Below are 18,636 nucleotides of genomic sequence, written 5' to 3'. Positions count from 1 at the left end.
AATGTAGGTAGTTGCAGCCTAAAAGGCATGGTTTGGTATTTCTATGAGTGTTTCAAGCTTTTTATTTGGTAAAGTGACTCACGTCCTACGTTTTTCTTGGAGGGCCTTCATTTTGTGGTGCCTGGCCCTACTTTGTGATTTGGAGGACATCTACATTGTAGACATAATACACTCTACACTGTAGAAATAATGCAGTTTGACACCACCTCATGTGCTTTAGCTCTATCCTATGAATCCTGGGATGTGTAGTTTTAGAAATCTTGTAGCCTGCTCTGCCCAATAGCGCTGATGCCTCTTATTGTGGGCCTCCTGATGTATGGTGACCCTAAATTTTCTTGGTAAGTTTCTTCAGAGGGGTTTGCCATTGCCATCCTCTGAGGCTGAGAAAGTGTGACTTATCCAAGGTCACTCAGTGGCTTTTTATGCTCCTACAATACCACTACACCACGCTGGGTCTCACAAAGCTACAAATCCCAGGATGGAACCATGGCAGTTAAAGCAGGGTCAAAGTGCCTTATTTCTACAGCATAGATGCACCCCAAAGCTTGCTTGTGTGCATGCATTCAATGGTTCAGCTGTGAAAGCCATTCTTTTTGCCAAAGATTAGTGCAGAGCAGTACACTAAGGTGCGTTACAGATGGGCCTAAGAGGCGCCGTCCTCGTGTCGCGATTACGCGCGAGGGGCGGCGCTTCCGGGCGTGCCTTGCCCATCGTGCGTAACCAATACATCAAGATAGCAGCGCCCTATACAGATGGGTGGCGCCATCTTGACGTAGCGGACGCTCTGCATCCACACGTCCAAACCCAAAAGAGATATCGCGAGTGCGCGCTTTGGCACTCGCGGCGTCTCTTCTGGGTTCCTGGAAGGAGTGCGATTTGCACGCTCCTTTTTTGCTCCGTGAGGGAGTCGCGCGGTTTGGCTGCTGCGGCTCCCTCACGGAGCAAACAGCAGCGGCCCAAGACCGCCCCTTTTGGGCGGTCTGTAACAGGCCTAAGAGAAGCATTAAACCCATTGGGTGACTTTGGGCAAGTCACACTCTCTCAGACTCAGAGGATGGCAATGGCAAACCCCCTCTGAAGAAATCTTGCCAAAAAAACCCTTGTGATAGCTTTGCCTTCAGGTTGCCATAAATTGGAAAAGACTTCAAGGCATGCAACACACAATGTAAACACGATTAAGGAGTAGTAACCTTTTTTGCCAATGAGCTATGTTTTGGCAGTGATCTCTCATGGCAGCTGCACAAAAGCTAACTGCTTTAGCTGTAACCGTCAGGTTTGGATCTGGTAAGTTGTAATAAATGAAATTCATTAGCTCTGCCTGACATTTTATGTGAAATGTTGTGTGACATCAAGTCGTTTCCAACCTATGGCAACCTTATCATAGGGATTTCCTGACAAGATTTGTTCAGAGTTTATTTGTCTTTGCTTTCCACTGAGGCTGAGAGAGTGTGACTAGGGCTCATCTGAGTTACAGCTGTACATCTGATGCCCATCCTTGGCACAGAGGAGCAAGAATTCACTTGAGCAGCAGCGTTGGCATCTGCTGAGGCTTTAATTTTCTTGGAAGATGTCCATGCTTTTTATTTTGTTCTCTTTTCTTTCACATTTCTGTAAAGCAGTTACTGTTTTATTTGGCTTGGGAAGGAGGAAGGAGGGGAAGAAACATAAAAGCTGTACCTGTGCTAGAATCACATAACATGGCAAAATGAACAATGTGCTGTTTTATTTGCACAAATAAAAAAAGCAGCCTGGGCTTATTTCCATCAGTTTGCCTGCATTTATAATTAGGGTCCTATCGTGGTTTTGCAAAATGTATGTACTCTGCAACTTGGATCGTATATTTTGGTTGAGGAACTCTTCCTTCAAATTATCCAAAGGATTTTTCCTTCTTAAATGAACCTGCCTGTCTTACGAGATCATCATTTGAGGCCCTGCTCAAGTCACTCCTACCTTCAGAAGGCTTTCTTGTGGTGACACCCAAATTGTGATAAAGACCTGTGCCAGTCCTACCATTAGATAGGAGTTTATCACACTGGGGCTAATTTTGGCATTAAAGAGAGATTTAAGCACATTTAAAGCATCCTGCAAAGTGAAAATGGTGAGTAATTGCAGAAATGATTATCACACGCAATTGCTCAAATAAAGTGATATCGGAAATGCATTGTCACTGAAATTCCCAAAGTAAAAAGATTAGCGCATGTTGATGCTTCTTTGTGATCACATTAATGGCGGGTTTTGTGTGACATGTGAAATTGCTTCATGTAATTATGCGATTTTCCCTGGATGTTCATGGGATAAACTCCTGATTTCCTTTGTGTGATAAACTCCATAGAGTGAAGAAGCCATCTTAGGTAGTGAGGAGAAGTGAAAGCCTGCTCTTTGACCACTGTTTTGATCCTTTTGCAGTGTGGGACCAAGAGAAGATTTTCAAACGATGTTATGAGCACAACTCACAAAATGACTATAAAATAACTGATGGGCATGGCCAATCGTGCAATAGCAGTATCTCAAGATGTGCCAAATGAAAAGATATTTGTTCAAGCGCCGCAGTTCAAGGTAAAGTTGAAACCAGAGTTCCAAAATACAAAGTTGGCTATTATCATCATGTCCTGTTTGTGTGCTTCCTGTAGGCATTTGGCCACCATGAGGAGGAGGAAGATGCTGAATGCAGAAAGTCCTTTGGTCTAGTCAAGCAAGGTTTTCTAACATTCTTCTACTAGATGCTTTGTCAAGAGTTCCTGGGGCCCATTCACACACCAGAATCGTAGCATTGTTTTTCCTCATTGACTGTCTTGATTTCATCCTATGGAATTTTGGGATTTGCAGTTTTGGGAGGGACATTCATAATTGTCAGCCAAAGCACTCCAGTGCCACACCAAACTACAGTACAGATTCCAATACTCCATGAGACAGAACCCTGGTAGTTAAAGTGGAATATCAAAGCCACAATCATGTAGTGTGCATGGGCCCCTAGATTATGAAGACATTTATCTGATGATGGCTGGAGAACCAAACCCCTCAAAATCCAATACTGACTATCGTAATCATTCTTGCATACCATCTCCTTAACTAATTTATGCCTATAAAGTCAAATTTGGAAAGGCAGCAAGTCCAAGAAGATAATTGCTTAATGACATTGATAGATAATGCTTCTTGCAACAGCTGTGGTTGTTTTAATGCATGGGAACAAGCAACTGATCTGGGTATACAAAAAATAATAATAATAAAGATAAAGAAGAATTGCAACTCAAGTGAGATAGAAAGATCTAATCTCATTTCAATAGGTGTGGGATCTGCTGAAACAGGAGTGACAGACATAGGGTATTTGCACTTTATGTGTTCCTGCATAAAACATAAATGTGACACCTGGCTCCAATGGGAGGGGAACAATAAATACTCTCCCCCTGTATGTAAAAATATGGGGGGAGGATTCTAGTTCTAAAAAAGTAATATGCAGGAAAAGTAATATGATTTCAACAAAATTGAAAGAGCATTCCATCAAGTTGTTATATTGTGGTACCAACCCCAATATTTGCTTTTGTTGTTGGGTGCCTTCAAGTCATTTTTGAATTATGGCAATGCTAAGGCGGCCCTGTTTTCTGGGCCTGAGTGTATGTGACTCGTCCAAGGGCACCCAGTGGGTTTCCATGGCCAACTGGGGAATCGAACCCTGATCTCCAAGAGTTGCAGTTCAACACTCAAACCACAACACCAACCATGCTGATTCTCAGTCCCAATATGCCTTAGCCATATTAATCGCTAATAGCTCCAAGATTTGCTTGCATCCCTTAGGCAAAGGGATCTTACTGCCATGTTTGGTGGCGTTGCACAAAAATTTATACTTTCTGGTTCAAGTTATTTAATGAGATTTGTGAAATCATGGAGCAAACAATTAAGATGTCATTTCAGCTAGGTATTATATCTATATATACAGGAATCCATAAAGACGTGCTGCACAAAGCTTAAATGAATTGCTTTTGCCTTACAGCACAATCAAAAACTGCACTGCTTTGGAAATCTGATGAATAACTTTCGCTGTCTATGTAGAAGTCCAGAGTTCAGTCTATAAATTATATCTTTGTCAGAAAAGCTCACCTCGCAAGTGCAGAACAGAAGAAGTAATCAGTGGTAAGTGTCATCCAAATTGGTGTCCATTTCTTTCGTTTTCTCACAATAATGATCATTTAAATTTTTCGAGCTCCCATCCCTCCCAGTATGGTAGGATTTATTGTTTAATGTTGTGGTTCCATTGATTTGATATTAGAATGGCTGCTCTTTCTTCTTTGTGAAATAAATTATTATTATATTTTTAAAAACACATAAATGTTTTTAATGTTCTGCAGAACATTTTGTTTGTTTGTTTTCAGAATAAAAGGACACCATATCCTTTAAAAAAAGAAATTCAAGTCATGCCACCACAGAGGGAAATGTCTCCCAAGGACTTTGTCTCACACACTCTGTTCTCGCCATGATCATGTTAATGAAGGGGGCACCTTCCATCTGTCCCTTCACTGGTGTGACTGGGCTGTTGCTGGTCCTGTGTTCTCCCTTCCATCCTTGTCCTTAACACAGCCTCCCTGTGTGTGGGGAGGTTGTTTTTCTTAATGTCATTCCAGAGTTATGCTAACTCAGTGGTTTTAAAAAATAAAATACATTTTTAAAAAAGAGCTGTTCTGGAATAGTAACAACTGGGAGACAAGGCAGCGATGAAAGGGAGACAGCCTTGTGTGATAGGTATAGTCAAAGGTGCTACTGTTGAACTTTTATGGCAGTTTAATAACCACTTGTGATAAAGTACCAAATGTGCCCCTGTCTTGTCAGAATGGCTTACACCTGTTGCCACATGAGAAATGTCTTTGACAGTGAAAATACCAAAGATGATTCCCCAGTAATCTAAAAGAGTAATTAATGCATTACAGCTCAACAGAATAACCAGCAGATTAGTGGGAAATTCTGTGAGTTGTAGTCCAAAAAGCAAAATTCTCCAAGTCCTGAATGTGGGTGGCTGGGCTTTAAAAATCAAAGATAATTGATCACATCTATGCTAAGTCAAACTGCGTAATCAAACATATTTATCGAGGCGCAACTACTTCTTAGCACATCATTCACTGACAGGAACATGGAAAGCTGCCTGAAAGCAAGTCAGGCCATTGTTTCATTTAGCCTACTTTTGTCAACAGCACTGATGGCAGCAGCTCTCTAGGGTTTCAGATAATAATAATAATAAATTTTATTTATATCCCGCCTTTCCAATATTTTGATCAAGGCAGCTTACAATACAGATAAAAGCATAACGATAAAAAGTTAAAAACAGCATTAAAAAGAAGAACAACAGATAAGAGACTTTCCCAGTTCTTCCTGGAGATGACATGGATTGAACCTAGGACCTAAAGCCAACAAAACCTACCACTGAGTTACAGCCAGCAGCAGAAAGGTCTTGCCATACTCAGGGCAAAATGAGATATATCTATGAAATCTGTGATTTTAGCAAACAGCAGTATTATACTGGTCTTTTCCACCTCTGTGTCTAGTTGACATTTCAGAGAAACGTTTAAATTCGTAAGGGAGGCATGAAAAATTTACTCTCTGCCAGGAGCACAGCCTGGATCCAAATGTCCTTCCATCATGTCCTTCCATTGACTTTGAATTAAAGACAAAGATCTTGGGAGAGATTATCAGGGATCCCCCTTGTCAGGTCTAATTTGGCCCTATATTAATGCATGGAAGTGCCAAGGTACAGTTTACAGTCTGTCACACCAACCATCAGCTGCAGAGCTCAAAAATGTATGTTTTTGGACCATATAGTGGCTGTGGGATTCTGGGAGTTCTAGTCCAAAAAACCATTATTCCTAGTCTATAAACTTCAGCCCTGAACCACCTGAAGTAGTAATAGTGTGCATCTCAGCAAATGCAGAATGCATTTATCTTGTTGTTAACTGCCTTCAAATTGACCTCAACTGATGGCAACCCTGTGAATGAGATACCTTTAAAACACCCTATCCTCATTAGCTCTGCTCACACGATATCTTTTAAATTCTGCTCTTTCACATTATCTTACCACTGAATAAAACTGCACTCAAGAGTTTAGGAAGATTCGAAGGAATGGTTTTCCTCTCAAATCAGATAGTTAGAAACTACCCGCCAGCCCAATGGTTCTTAACCTTTGGCTCTCCAGGAATTATGGACTTCAGTTTCCAGGATCTCTTTTTATAATAACCATGATGGTTAGTGCTCCTGGGAAATGATGTCCAAAACATCTGGCAAACAAAAGCACAATTCCTCTAGCCTGTCTTCACTTCCCCCAGACAATTAAGAATTACAAATCAGAATAAACATCAAATTACAGTCAGTTCTCGGTATCCACGGATTCTTTATCCATAGATTCCAGAATCCACCGCTTGAAAATATTTTTTAAAATATCTTAGTTCCAAAAGCAAGCCTTGTCTTTGCCAATTTATGTAAGGGACACCATTTCATTATGGACTCTTTCATATGGCAAAAAGTGATGAGAGCATAGCGGGATGCTCGTCACTCTCGCACAATTGCTTGAAGATTATCACATGACATCTCGCAACATCGCCATAATCACGGCATTACCCCACAAATAAAGAGTAATTTTAGCACCGCTTTTCATTCATGGGAAAGTGAATCCCACTATGCTCCCGTCACTTGTCGCCATGTGAAAGGCTCCTATGTCATTATATTAATGGGACATGAACATCCACAGTTTTTGGTATCCATGGGGGATCCTGGAACCAAACCCCAGCAGATACTAAGGGAACCACTTTAGTTTTCATTCATTCATTCATTCATTCATTCATTCATTCCCAGCTGAAAAGGATAAACTTTTATTCAAATTTTGAATGCAAAATATATGCATGTGTTGTGGGGTTTTTTTTTAAAAAAACCCACACACACACAATCTGAAATCACTGTGTGAGATTATATGGTTGTTCATTGAATACTTCCATTCACTTGTTACATTACCACATGAGCCTCGTTCTTGCTGCAATTGTGGTAGTTAAAAATATGGAAACATACCAGGTTCAGAGCAGCCATTATCACACTCTCTTTGCAATCATGCAACTGGGGCTGCCATCTTGTTCTCTTCCTGATTCCCCCTTAACCTCTCCTTCCTGCCCTATGCCATACACAGCATGCCTTTCAGGGGTTTTGTTTTTATTTATTTATTTGCATGCAATTCTGGAGCTGTAGTACTACAATTTAAGTTTAAAAAAAAAGAAATGAAAGAAAAAATAAAATAAAGTGAATAAGCCTGCTTGGGAATCACAAGGGGGAGGGATGACACGGCAAGAGGAGACACTGATGCCATGTGATATCACAACTGTCCTGGCAGCAATGTTTCACACATGAGTACTAATGCAGTTGGGAGGTCATCGATGGATTTCTTCTGTCAATGAAAAGGGTCACCCTAACCGCACTTGGGGGACACAGCAGCTACAAGTCAAGGGTGTTGTTGTGCAATGAATATCACCAAAGCACTTTTTCATGGTTTAAAAGATGTGTATAGCAATCTCTTTGGTGAAGCTGACACAGTAGCCTTTTCTCTTTCCCACTCTCTTTCCCTTGCTCACAGACCAATTGAGGAAAGCAAACCTTGCCTTCAAATAATGGCATAAACATAACCGGTTATTCAACATACAAAATTATGTGTTAACCTTTGTCCCTAATTACATGTTACCCAAGCATACGGAGACATTGATAGGAATATGATAATTTTGGAGTAAGGAGACAGTCTGTCTTCTTGCTTCAGTTCACTTTTCTAATTAAGATTGTTATATGCAGTACACTCAGGCTGATGCACAACTCAGATAAATACATGCCCAGTGGATTCTTTCAGGCTTCCTTTTTAATGAACACGGTTTCAATGTTACTATTACACTTCTGGTTCCTATTTTCCCAAAGCTGCATAGCTGAATAAGCATGCCTAACCCTGACACACAAAGCCATTTATCTCCTTCACTATAACGAAGCCATGCTCTTCAGTGATACTGTTAAATGTCAAGACATTTGCTTTCAGAAAACAAGCAACCTGTGCAGAATAAACCTTCAAAGTGTCTCTGAAGAGTCCTCCAAGGAGCATACACAATTATCTCTTGTCAACCATTCACCAGCAAAATAATTTGTTTTCGTTAGAGACTCGTGCATATTTTGGAAAGAGAGAGAAAAAGAGATTGGGAAGGAACTCAAAAGACTCCTCTGCCTATTTTCTGAAATTGTAGATGCCTTGCAAAGCTAGTTTTTCATTCCACTGTATATAATCTATGGTTCAGAACTCACCTCCGAAGCATTTATCTCATATTCCAGCTCTACAGCTGCTGTTACCTTTCTTATCCATTACCAGAGGTTGGAAAAGTAACTTGGTTAACCTCTGAACACTACTATGTTTAAGCTGTGATATTCCTATAAGACTACTGCTTCTGGAAGTTGTGCTGGGGGTACTGTCAATATTGTTGATCATCACCTTGCAGAGAAGCAGCATGTGGTGTGACAGACAGAAAGCTGAGTATATAATAAATACATTCTTTACTATGTGTCTTCAATAAGCAAAATCACCCAATAGCCTCTAAACATTAGTTCCTGATTCTCTTCAACTGTTTAGTGCAGGGGTGGATAACTGTGGCCGTCCAGAAATGACTTGAAGACACGTTGTTGTTGCATGTCTTCAAGTCATTTCTGACTTATGGCAACTCTAAGATGAACTTATCATGAAGTTTTCTTGGCAAGATTGGTTTGCCATTGCCAGCTTGTCCAAACTTTAATGCTTACTCACAAAAATTAAAGGTGGTGGTGGCTGCAAGGGGGAATTGGGTGACAGAGAAATCACTGGATTTCTACTTCTCTGACTGTCCCCTCCTCCAATCCCTCCTTCCATCTGCTAATACAGTTGGCCCTCCAGATCCACACATTCCGCATTCATGAATTCTACCATCCATGGCCTCAAAAAATGTATTTTTAAATTCCAAAAAGCAAACCTCCAGTTTGCCATTTTATATAAGAGGCACCATTTTACTACTCCACTATGAGGGGTCCTGGAACCAACCCCCAGTGGATACAAAGAGCTTACTGTTTTCTAAAAATAAAGAATCTCAGCATTGCTTTGGAGAAGTCTATGGAATCTGAAAAGGTATAGCACTGAGTGCTTATGGAAAATGCTGCATGTTCAGATCCTTCTCCATAATCATGGTCTACCTTGGTCCTATTACACTTTCTATGATTTTGGTGCCAAACCAGTCAGAAATTACATAAATATTTTGTTACTCATCATCATTCCCTGGCCCCTTTTGCCTATCCTAAAACTGTACCCAGATTGTAAAGGCTATGTTTTCACAGAAACAAATTTTTTCTACAAGTTTTTTTCTACGAAAACAAAAATAGGCAGTTTTTGTCTGAAATGTGACAGGGACCAGCCCCTTATAGGTAACGATTATGTATACCTTATACATTCTGAAAAGGGGGCCCAGTGATACATGAAGCTCCAGCAAGTAGGAGCAGCTGGGGGGGCCATGAGAAATGTGTGATGGGTTCCACTGATCCCCAGCAATTTTCACTAGGATGATCATATCAAGTTGCCCAATGGTAGCACAGAATGTATCTGCACTTAAGGAAGACACCTGGTTTGTTTAATCCTTTTCATGAAGAGAGGATAGGTTGCCACCTTGTGGAACTGGGATTTATTACAGCAGGATAACTAACACAGAAGTGTGCGTGTGTGTGTGCGTGAATGTCTTCAAGTCCTCTGTCAATTTATGTGACCCCTATTTCACAGGGTTTTCTTAGACAAGGGATACTCAGAGGTGGTACTTGTGAGTTTGGACTCCTGGCAGAGAGCTGCATTGGGAATGGGGAAGAAAGAAAGTTTATTTAATGGAAGTTAGGATCCATCCAAGCCCTTTTCTTGTGGTCTTTACAATCCTGTAAACAAACTCAATTGTTTTTGTTGTTGTTTACTGCCTTTCAGTCAACTCTGACTCATGGTGACCCTGTGGATGAGACTTCTCCAGGATCCCCTATCCTTCATTGCTCTGTTTAGGTCCTGCAGACTCAAGCCCATGACCTTCTAGACTGAGTCCATCCATCTAATGTGTAGTCTTCCTCTCTTTCTACTGCCTTCTGCCTTCCCTAGCATTATTGTCTTTTCCAGTGAGTCATGCCTTCTCATGATGTGGCCAAAGTACAACAGCCTCAGTTTGATCATCTTGATTTACAGAGTTGGTATCCCATTTATTGCAGGTTGTGACTGAAAGGAGGTGCTGAAACTGATGGCAATGGCAAAACTCAAGGTTCAAACCATTTTTTCAAGAGAGTTTATCAGAATGGTAAGTACAGGTCTGTCAGGGAGCCACAAGGGAGTGTGATTCTAGAGGAGGACCTGTAGTTATCCTGATTTTTACAGACTCTAGTTCACATCAGCTTCAGTTAGCATTGGCTGTGGTAGTGAGGGAGAATAGAGTAGGCTCAAACTCCAAACTATCTATCAACATCTGGAGGGCCACAGGTATCCCACCCCATGTTTAGAGAAAGTCAAGATCCTCTGGACAACTACACTGGTGTAAGTATGGTATATAGCTTCCACATTCCCATACCATTGCTCATGACCATCTTAATGTGGTCACTCCGGCTTAACCTTGTTGTAATGTACTGCACTGCTGCTGGGAATTTTATGATTTTATTGTCCTTTTAGGGAGGGAGGGTAGGAGTGAATAAGGGAATGCCTTTTGTATGCTTGTTATTGTATGTAATTGTTGTTTTTTGATCTGCTGTTACCTGTCTTGATCCTACAGTAAGGAGAGGCAGGATACAAATAAATATGTTATTATTATTATTATGATACAGGCAGATGTAGACCACGATTCTTGGAAGGCCAAATCATACACATCCCTGCCCCCGCCACTTTAAGAGATGTAAACATGAAAGAGAGAGAGAAAGCAGATTATAATACTTTAAATTAAATAAGGGTCACAGAATATAGCACCCAATATACTACCAGTCAATGTGCAGCCATATTCTGGCAGGCCAGTCAGTCAATCGTTTATTGTATTTGACTAAAAGCCATTACAAAATATTCTGGCAGATGTTGACATTATGACTGAAAGGCTATGTATCTTTCCACACCACTGCTATCATGAAGTGGTAATACAGCCTGAAACCATAGTTGGCAAGGGCTGTTAGCAAACTTTGAATATTGGCTGGAATTCATTGAAGCAGTGAAGAATGTGCGTAACCTAGAGTTATGCATTTTTGACAAACAAATACGATATATAATACGATATAATTTCTACATATTCATGTAACTGGTGTACTGCTTTAGGGAATATGAAAGCCACTGTGATCAGTGAGAGAAGCAGCTAATATTCCCAATCACCCACCCCTCTCCAGTGCAAGGGGGAATTGTGACAAGGACCCTATGACAAGGAACAGACCTCCCTCAATCACAGTGGCTGTTCCCCAGTAAGTGGGGATTGGAGGGGTTGGCCTACGAGACACTACATAGCTACATGATTAAGGTGCTATAGAATACCAGCTGCTGCATTCAACAACAATAAAGGGTTTATTTCATTCACATTAATCTAGTCTTTCCCATTTGTTTTAAGACTACAAACTAATTCACAAGTGATGTCTTCCAATATAGGGATTAAAACTGTGGGCTGGAAAAGATGGCCAACAAGGGTTGGCATGAAGCCACCCCTGGCGAAGATGCACTGGGGCCATGACATACAGACACCACAGCCCCAATATGCCCTGAAACCAGCCCAAATAGGAGCAGAAAAGATCCACTCCTATTTGGGCAGGCTTCTATTTGACCCCACTACAGCCCCAGGGTGGCTTCAAGATGCTCCGGCAGTTTACGGCATGTAAACACCGTGATGCCAGTGAGTCTTGAAGCAGCCCATATCTGGGCAGCTGGCAGCTTCCGGGTATCTTCTGGGTGACTTCAGAGTGTGCGGCATCTAAATGCCACACTCGCAAGACGCCCAAAACTGGGCTTTAACTGGGCATCTGTTTCAGCTCTGTAACCTGTAAACAGGGACACTTCATTTCTAGAATGTATTCATAGACAAGTGTGGGTGGATAGATTTCTAAGTTTTAACTGCACCCAGGAAGTTGTTGTTGTTGTTGTTGTTATTGCTGTAGTATATCTTCATGCCATATATGACTTAAGACAATCCTAAAGTGAACCTATCCACTAGTTTTATTGGCAAGTTTAGAAGGGGTTTGCCATTGCTTTTATCTGAGTCTGAGAGCACGTAATTTGGCCAGGGCACCCAGTGGGCTCAACCTGGATTTGAACCTTGGTCTCCCAGATTCCTAGTCCCACACTCAAATGGCTACATCACGCTAGCTCTACCCAGAAAGTATTTATTCAAAGATGAAATATATGGGGCTTAGTTGTGAATATTTGGTAATGACAGATATTCTGCATATGCTTAGAGGCACACTCTCTTTTTTACTAGTTGTTCATAGGCTTCAATCAGAACAAAAGTCCTGGCATTAAATACAAGTTCTTAAGGCAATAATTTGTACCAACTAAGGCTTGGCCATGGTTATACCTGCCCCTTTTTTACCTGCAGGGGATAATGTTCAATGCAGGAGGCACCAAAAAGGAAAGGGACTTAAAAGCCAGACTCTGGCCTCTGCAGCTGAACTTTGTAAAAAGCAAAACAAAGCAAAAAGCAAAACAAGCCTCAAAAATTATATGTGCCTTAAGGTTTCTCTGAATTCCTAGGAAACTGGGTTGGGGGAGGAGGGCTTAGTAACAGTTTCTATCTGCTTTTGCATTTTTTATGGGAACAGCCTGAAGACTCAAAGCAAAAAGGTTAAGTGAAAATAGCAACAAGAACAACAGCAATGAAAACATTATTGAACTCCCAGCCTCCCATAGGAAGGCAATAGGCAGAGGTGATCACCTACAAGAAATGATCTGCAACATGACTCTTTGTTTCCATTACAGTACAGTATTTCTTAATCGGATCTTCCTGAAGTTTTTGAATCCTGGAGTGCCAACAAATGAACAAAGCACAATGTGAATGTGATAGCCACTCATGCAGTAGTTGCATAAGTAATTAAAATGACCAAGTACTTTAGCATGTGCATTCCTATGTGCCTGCAAAGAAACAATAGTGTTTAGGATGCTAATCTTGAATTTCATCACCTCCAACAACTCAGCATTTTGGGATACAGTATATGAACTGGCACATGCTACTTTGTTCTACCCATCATCCATTGACCATGCTGGCTGAAGCTGATGGGAGGTGCAGTCCAACAACATGTGGAGGGCTGTAAGTTATTTACCCCTAGATTATGTTACCTTCGCTTGTTAAGAGCATACATGCATTTCTGAAGGGCCTTGGATGACCCATCATTACTTGTGCTATTTACTCCACTGTAGAATTCAATGCTTTTCCAGTTGTTCTCAGAGGAGAAAAGATGTTTGAAATTGTTACATTATGGAGATGTATGACATATAGCACTATAGCATTTAATGGCCAAGTTGATCACCAACAATGGTCCGCCCTGGCCTTGCACTGGGAGGCATGGAGACACACTATCCACAATGCTGCAGCCTTTTTTGAAATCTCACGCCGAATGAGTCTCGAAGAGAAACGACAACGCAGAAAGAACCACAACCCGGAAACATCACCCAAGAAGACTTTCTGCTGTGCTTTCTGCAACCGGACTTGTTTATCTCGAATTGGTCTTTTTAGTCATCAGCTCGCTTGTACAAAGCATGGGATCATGAGTCCTTCCTGAATCTTCATTCATGAAGTAAAGCCAGAGAGAGGGTAGGGATTTACACAAAACCTTGAATTTAAAGGCTGTCACGAGGAAGGAAGTAATATTTACACATTTATCTAAAATAGATATCACATTGGTGAGGAACATGTGGTCCAGATGTGACATGTGTCCTTTAACCTGATTTTATTAAAACTTACCCAACTCTCCTGCTCCTTTTCTTCAGTTACTGGGTTTTTTCCACCACATTATTCTGTTAATTTCTTCTGTGATCTAACTGCAAATGCACCCTCTTTTCTCTTTTCCACACTGTTTCTCTCTGAGAAAGAGACCAGTAGTAAACCAAAGCTATTAGCTGTCTCTTTTACATGTTTTCAGCACTGCTCAGAAGCACTTCTTTTCAGTGAGAGCTTTTATCCTATTTTATTTTTGTTTTTTCGTTATTTTCATAGTAGATATTATTGCACGAGAGTAGAAGAGTGAAAATGAAGCAAGATAATACCATGTATGGCAGAACCTTATCAGCCAACTTTGCAACTGTCTGTAGGCTACCCATGACTGTGGTGCACCTTTTTATTGTGGGGCAAAGCCTGTCAATAGCTACCAGTTGCACTGCTGTTGCATTAACCCTCCCTTGAGATAAGTTTCCAGCTGTAGTTCGAGGGTTGGGCAAGTCATATGGTTTCAGCCTTCTGTCTCCCTCTCCCTATTCCCCTTAGTAGTCCTGAGTAGGCTAGTTTCCTCCTTTTTACACTTTCTTTTATTTTCTTCCTTCCACCCACTAAATCACATTGCCATAGCTGCTAAACTGTGTTAAAAATAAAAATAAAAATGTGAAAGGCATGTTGGGTAGAGCAACAAAGCAGGGAAACAGGATTAAGGAGCAATCTGGGAAAGAGAGTGCAGAACGGTTGATGGCAGCAACAGCCCCAGTCCCACGACTGAAGATGCATGTGATAAGCACTGCTTCCAAACTGCTATGTACCTAGTTCTTTTCATTAATGTGATCGCAGTGAGAACGGGGCTCATGCAATAAAGTCCATTATCCCTTGAACTGTATTATTTATGCACCCAGTTGACTGATTATTTATGCAAATCTATTAACCTTCCTTAGACTGAAAGTTGGTCCAAGTCAAGCTTCTTCAGTTAGGCCAACATCCACCAAAAGGCCATTCCAAGATATTACACACTCTCCCTTTCACATAAGTTCCCATAAGCCAAAGAAGCTGGCAGCTGAATTTTACATCAGGACCATAGATGAAAATGTGTCTCCCTGCTGAAGGCAACAGGTTAACTTAAGGGAGCAGAAGGCAAGTTATGACCTTGCAGGTGGTATTCCCCAATCACAGTGTCTATGTCCTGAGGGAGCTATCTAACTCTGTCTAATGGTAGGGCTAGACTTCCTAGACTATCCCTTTTTTCTGTCCACAAGGTGAACAGGCTGCAAGAGGCATGCAGATACTTGCAAGATTTGTTTGGGTGTTGGCTTTTTTGGCAGCCTATGTGTGTGGCCCTACAACCTCCACGATTGCCCACATCTACCTATTTCCTACTCTGAGCATCAATGACTTTTCAAGCTCTCAGAAGACTTCTTTATAGTTTTATAACCAGAAGAAGCCATGCATTGAACCAGAAGAAGGAATGCATTGAACCTGTGGTCATCTAAGGTACAGAGTTCTGCTCACCCTGTATGTGGGTAACTCTAGAATCTGAGCACAGAAACTCACAAACACAATACATTACTTTTTGGAGTGCAATTCCTGGATCTCCCAGCCTCTAGCCACATTGGCTAAGGGTTTCTGGAAACTGTAGTCCAAAAAAAGTAACTTCCCTAAGTTCTAGTCAATCAGTGTTTATGAAGGAAGGAGCATTGTGTCAGCCTTGGTTATCTGGATGAGCTGGAAATATCTCTGTAAATTATGAGATCATCCCACCACCGCCTCCCCCAGCAGAATATGAAGACAAGGAACCACTGTCAGAATCAGTTAGGTTCTGAGAATGATTCATGGGAATATTTATCTCTACAGACAAACTGGCTTTTGGCAGCCACAAAGAAGTACAACTACTTGATTCAGCTTTTTGTCTTTCTCCCATTCTTAAGCAAGACTGTGAGGGATAATGACAGGCATTCTTTAACCGTCCTTCTTTAAATTATCTGTTTCTAGTGTCTAAATTGTTTGGTATCTTTCAGGTCCAACAATATTTTATTCTTCTCTATAATTCACTATATTTTAAATAAACATTTGCTAAATATTGTGGTAATTAGCTACAGTAAGTTACTTATTTCCTACAGAGCTTCTCCTACTGTAGAAAAGTTGAGGTACAAATTGTAGTTTCCAGATCCTCTTTATCCTCCCACGTTTTGGACAAGGCCTAAAAGGGACAAAAAACTGGACCTTGAAGGTTTTAAAAATGTGATGTGTTGATGGGGAACCTTAATCCACACCAGCCATTTGTGGTAGAGATACTAAATTGTACTGCACCTTGCTACTTTTCTCCAATACTCTCAGCATTAGCATACTGCAAACATGGATTTCTCTTCTGCAATACCTACATCATAGCCTCATCTCCTGTCTTGCCCCTAGCCCCTAGTAATGTACATTGGTCCTTTTTTTTTTTTGGCTTTTGTTTATGCCTCCATGGCATAATGGCAGAAAGACATCATGCTAACAGCTGGCACCGGACAAGACGTTTTCTCGTGAGAAGTTGAATAGGGAAAAAAGGTCTAGGGGTAGCCTAGTTGGTCATATAGTAAATCCAATAACATCCAAACAATTATACCTTTATTGGGCCTACCAAAATGCACAATTACATGTTGCAAGCTTTGAAAGTCGAGGTACCAACTACTTTTCAAGTTTTGATATGAACTTGTCCAGTCAGGTGTACTCAGGCATTTTAGCCATTTCCTTGCTACCACAGTATCATAACATTTTCACATTGTTGCGCCAACACAGTCTTCTCAGACCAAGCACTGGAAGTAGTCTGTGGATTCCCTGCACAAATTTCCTGGGGAATTCTGAAAGAGGAACTTGCGGGCCAGATCCCCAACCAGCCCACATTCCACCCACGAATGGAGTTATCATTGAAGAAAGTGGGATTAGTGTTCCACAGCAAAAGAAATACTGTTTGGTGGTGCGAAGGATGGACATTAATAGATTATTTCCAGTGTGCAAAAAGGCACATTTGTGATAGCTCTACAACAGGATGATGCCAGGGTACCAATGACATCATGTGGTAGGGCATGATCGCTGGCAGTGTTGCTGTGTCACTATGTCAGCATAGCACCATGGTATAAGGCCTCAAGATGCATCTATTTGCTAAAAGACTTGTGCTGCCACAACATATTCCCAAATGTTTGGTGTACAGTATTTATTTTATTTATTTCAAGGATTTATATCCCGTCTTTCTCCCACAATGGGATTCAGTATGGGTATATATGGCTGCTCATGATGTTATAATTAGTCTGAAGGCTAAATTATTTGTCAAAATGTGCAGACAGGCCTCAGTATATAAAACACATCAGTAGTGCCTGCCAAAGACCCTACTGATGTGTTTTATATTCAGAGGAACCCTAGCTAGGGGTTGACTTCAGAAAACTGTACAGCCCAAAGGCTCTGGAAGTTGAAATGGGCTGCGTTCCTTGAACAGTATTCCCTTCATCCTTCTTCCGTAGCAAATCACTCTTGAAAATTGAGGACTATCCCAAAAAGCTCTTTGTGGTACAGCATAGAGACCTGCCAGCTGAAGAAGGAAAAACCCCAAAGGTGCACTTCCCATCACTTCAGTGTGCCCTGACGCACATGTTTATGTGGCTCCTTGGTCAGTAGCACTACTAACTACTGCAAATGAATTTACAGTGATCTGCCACTTTCAAAAATGCTGTAGATAGGCAATGCTGCCTTATGCTGCTGTAGTGTAAAGGAATGCATAGTTTCCAAGTATTTGGGGTTTATTTTAAATTAAAATGCCATAAGACAATGGTACAACATATGATAATCACATCCAGGGCTCAAGTGTGTTATGAGGGAGAGGAAACAAATCATTGGTAGTGGTTGGTTACATTTTTGAAAATCTTGTATCTGGGAAACTGCTGCCCAGATCTTGTCAAATTTTCTTTGCAATTAGTTACAGTTATAGGACTTTATCACACTACCAAAAAAGATGGGAGCATAGTGATATGCTCCTGTCAATATTGCGTAATAAAACGCATACAACGTCTTGCGACATCACAGTCATTGCATGATTATTCCATGAATAAAGAGGCATTTTAGCACCCCTTTTTATTCACAGGAAAATCCTCTCTTTGGAAGCAATGCTTCTTGCTGGAAGCACCTTTAGAGTTCCTTGTACAGAGGCAGAAGAGAAGAAAATGTTGGGTTAAATGTCCCTTTAAGGAAATATAAAAGCAATTATATGGCTATAAATGGGGAAAATACCAGGTGACAATCCTTTATAATTAGTTATGTATATAAGGATTTTGAAACCCAGAGCAGGTGTGGGTAGAGGATAGCAGGTTGGGGTGTTTGTTTGCTGAGTGTGGATTGTAAATATAATAGACAGTATATGTCAGAGCTTTTGTTGTACATATTCCAACTGGAAGATTAAAGCCTCCAAGGACTTTGGAAGAAGTCAACTGTGTCTGTACTTTATTTCAGGTTGGTCAGTGCCTGGTTGCCAAATACTGCACGCTGGGTTGTGCTTTTGCACTCTGCTTTTTGTGAGCTGCTGTTGAGGTCAAGCACCTCAGACAGTGCTGAATGTTGGCAGCTCTCTTTGGGCCTAGTTTGTTTTTCACTGCAAACTTACACTACGCAGGAGAGCCAACAGAAAAACTGGTAAGAGGGCTCATACATTCTGATAATCAGGAACACTGATCACAGG

General features: G+C 41.1%; 1 long non-coding RNA gene across 1 annotated transcript; it reads left to right on the top strand.

Annotated features, from left to right (window-relative positions):
• Positions 1-1,940: 1,940 nt before the first annotated feature.
• On the top strand, positions 1,941-14,047 carry LOC149282352 (uncharacterized). The gene is made up of 5 exons (XR_016277972.1): positions 1,941-2,098; positions 2,407-2,556; positions 3,989-4,128; positions 10,255-10,340; positions 12,974-14,047. It is a non-coding gene; the product is annotated as an uncharacterized LOC149282352 (long non-coding RNA).
• The last annotated feature ends 4,589 nt before the right edge of the window (positions 14,048-18,636 follow it).

Source organism: Sceloporus occidentalis, unplaced genomic scaffold (genome assembly GCF_023333645.1).
Source record: "Sceloporus occidentalis isolate IW3139 unplaced genomic scaffold, rSceOcc1.0.p SCAF_118, whole genome shotgun sequence".
NCBI lineage: Eukaryota > Metazoa > Chordata > Lepidosauria > Squamata > Phrynosomatidae > Sceloporus > Sceloporus occidentalis.
Note: the sequence above shows the minus strand (reverse complement) of the source record. Positions and strands in the feature narration are given on the sequence as shown.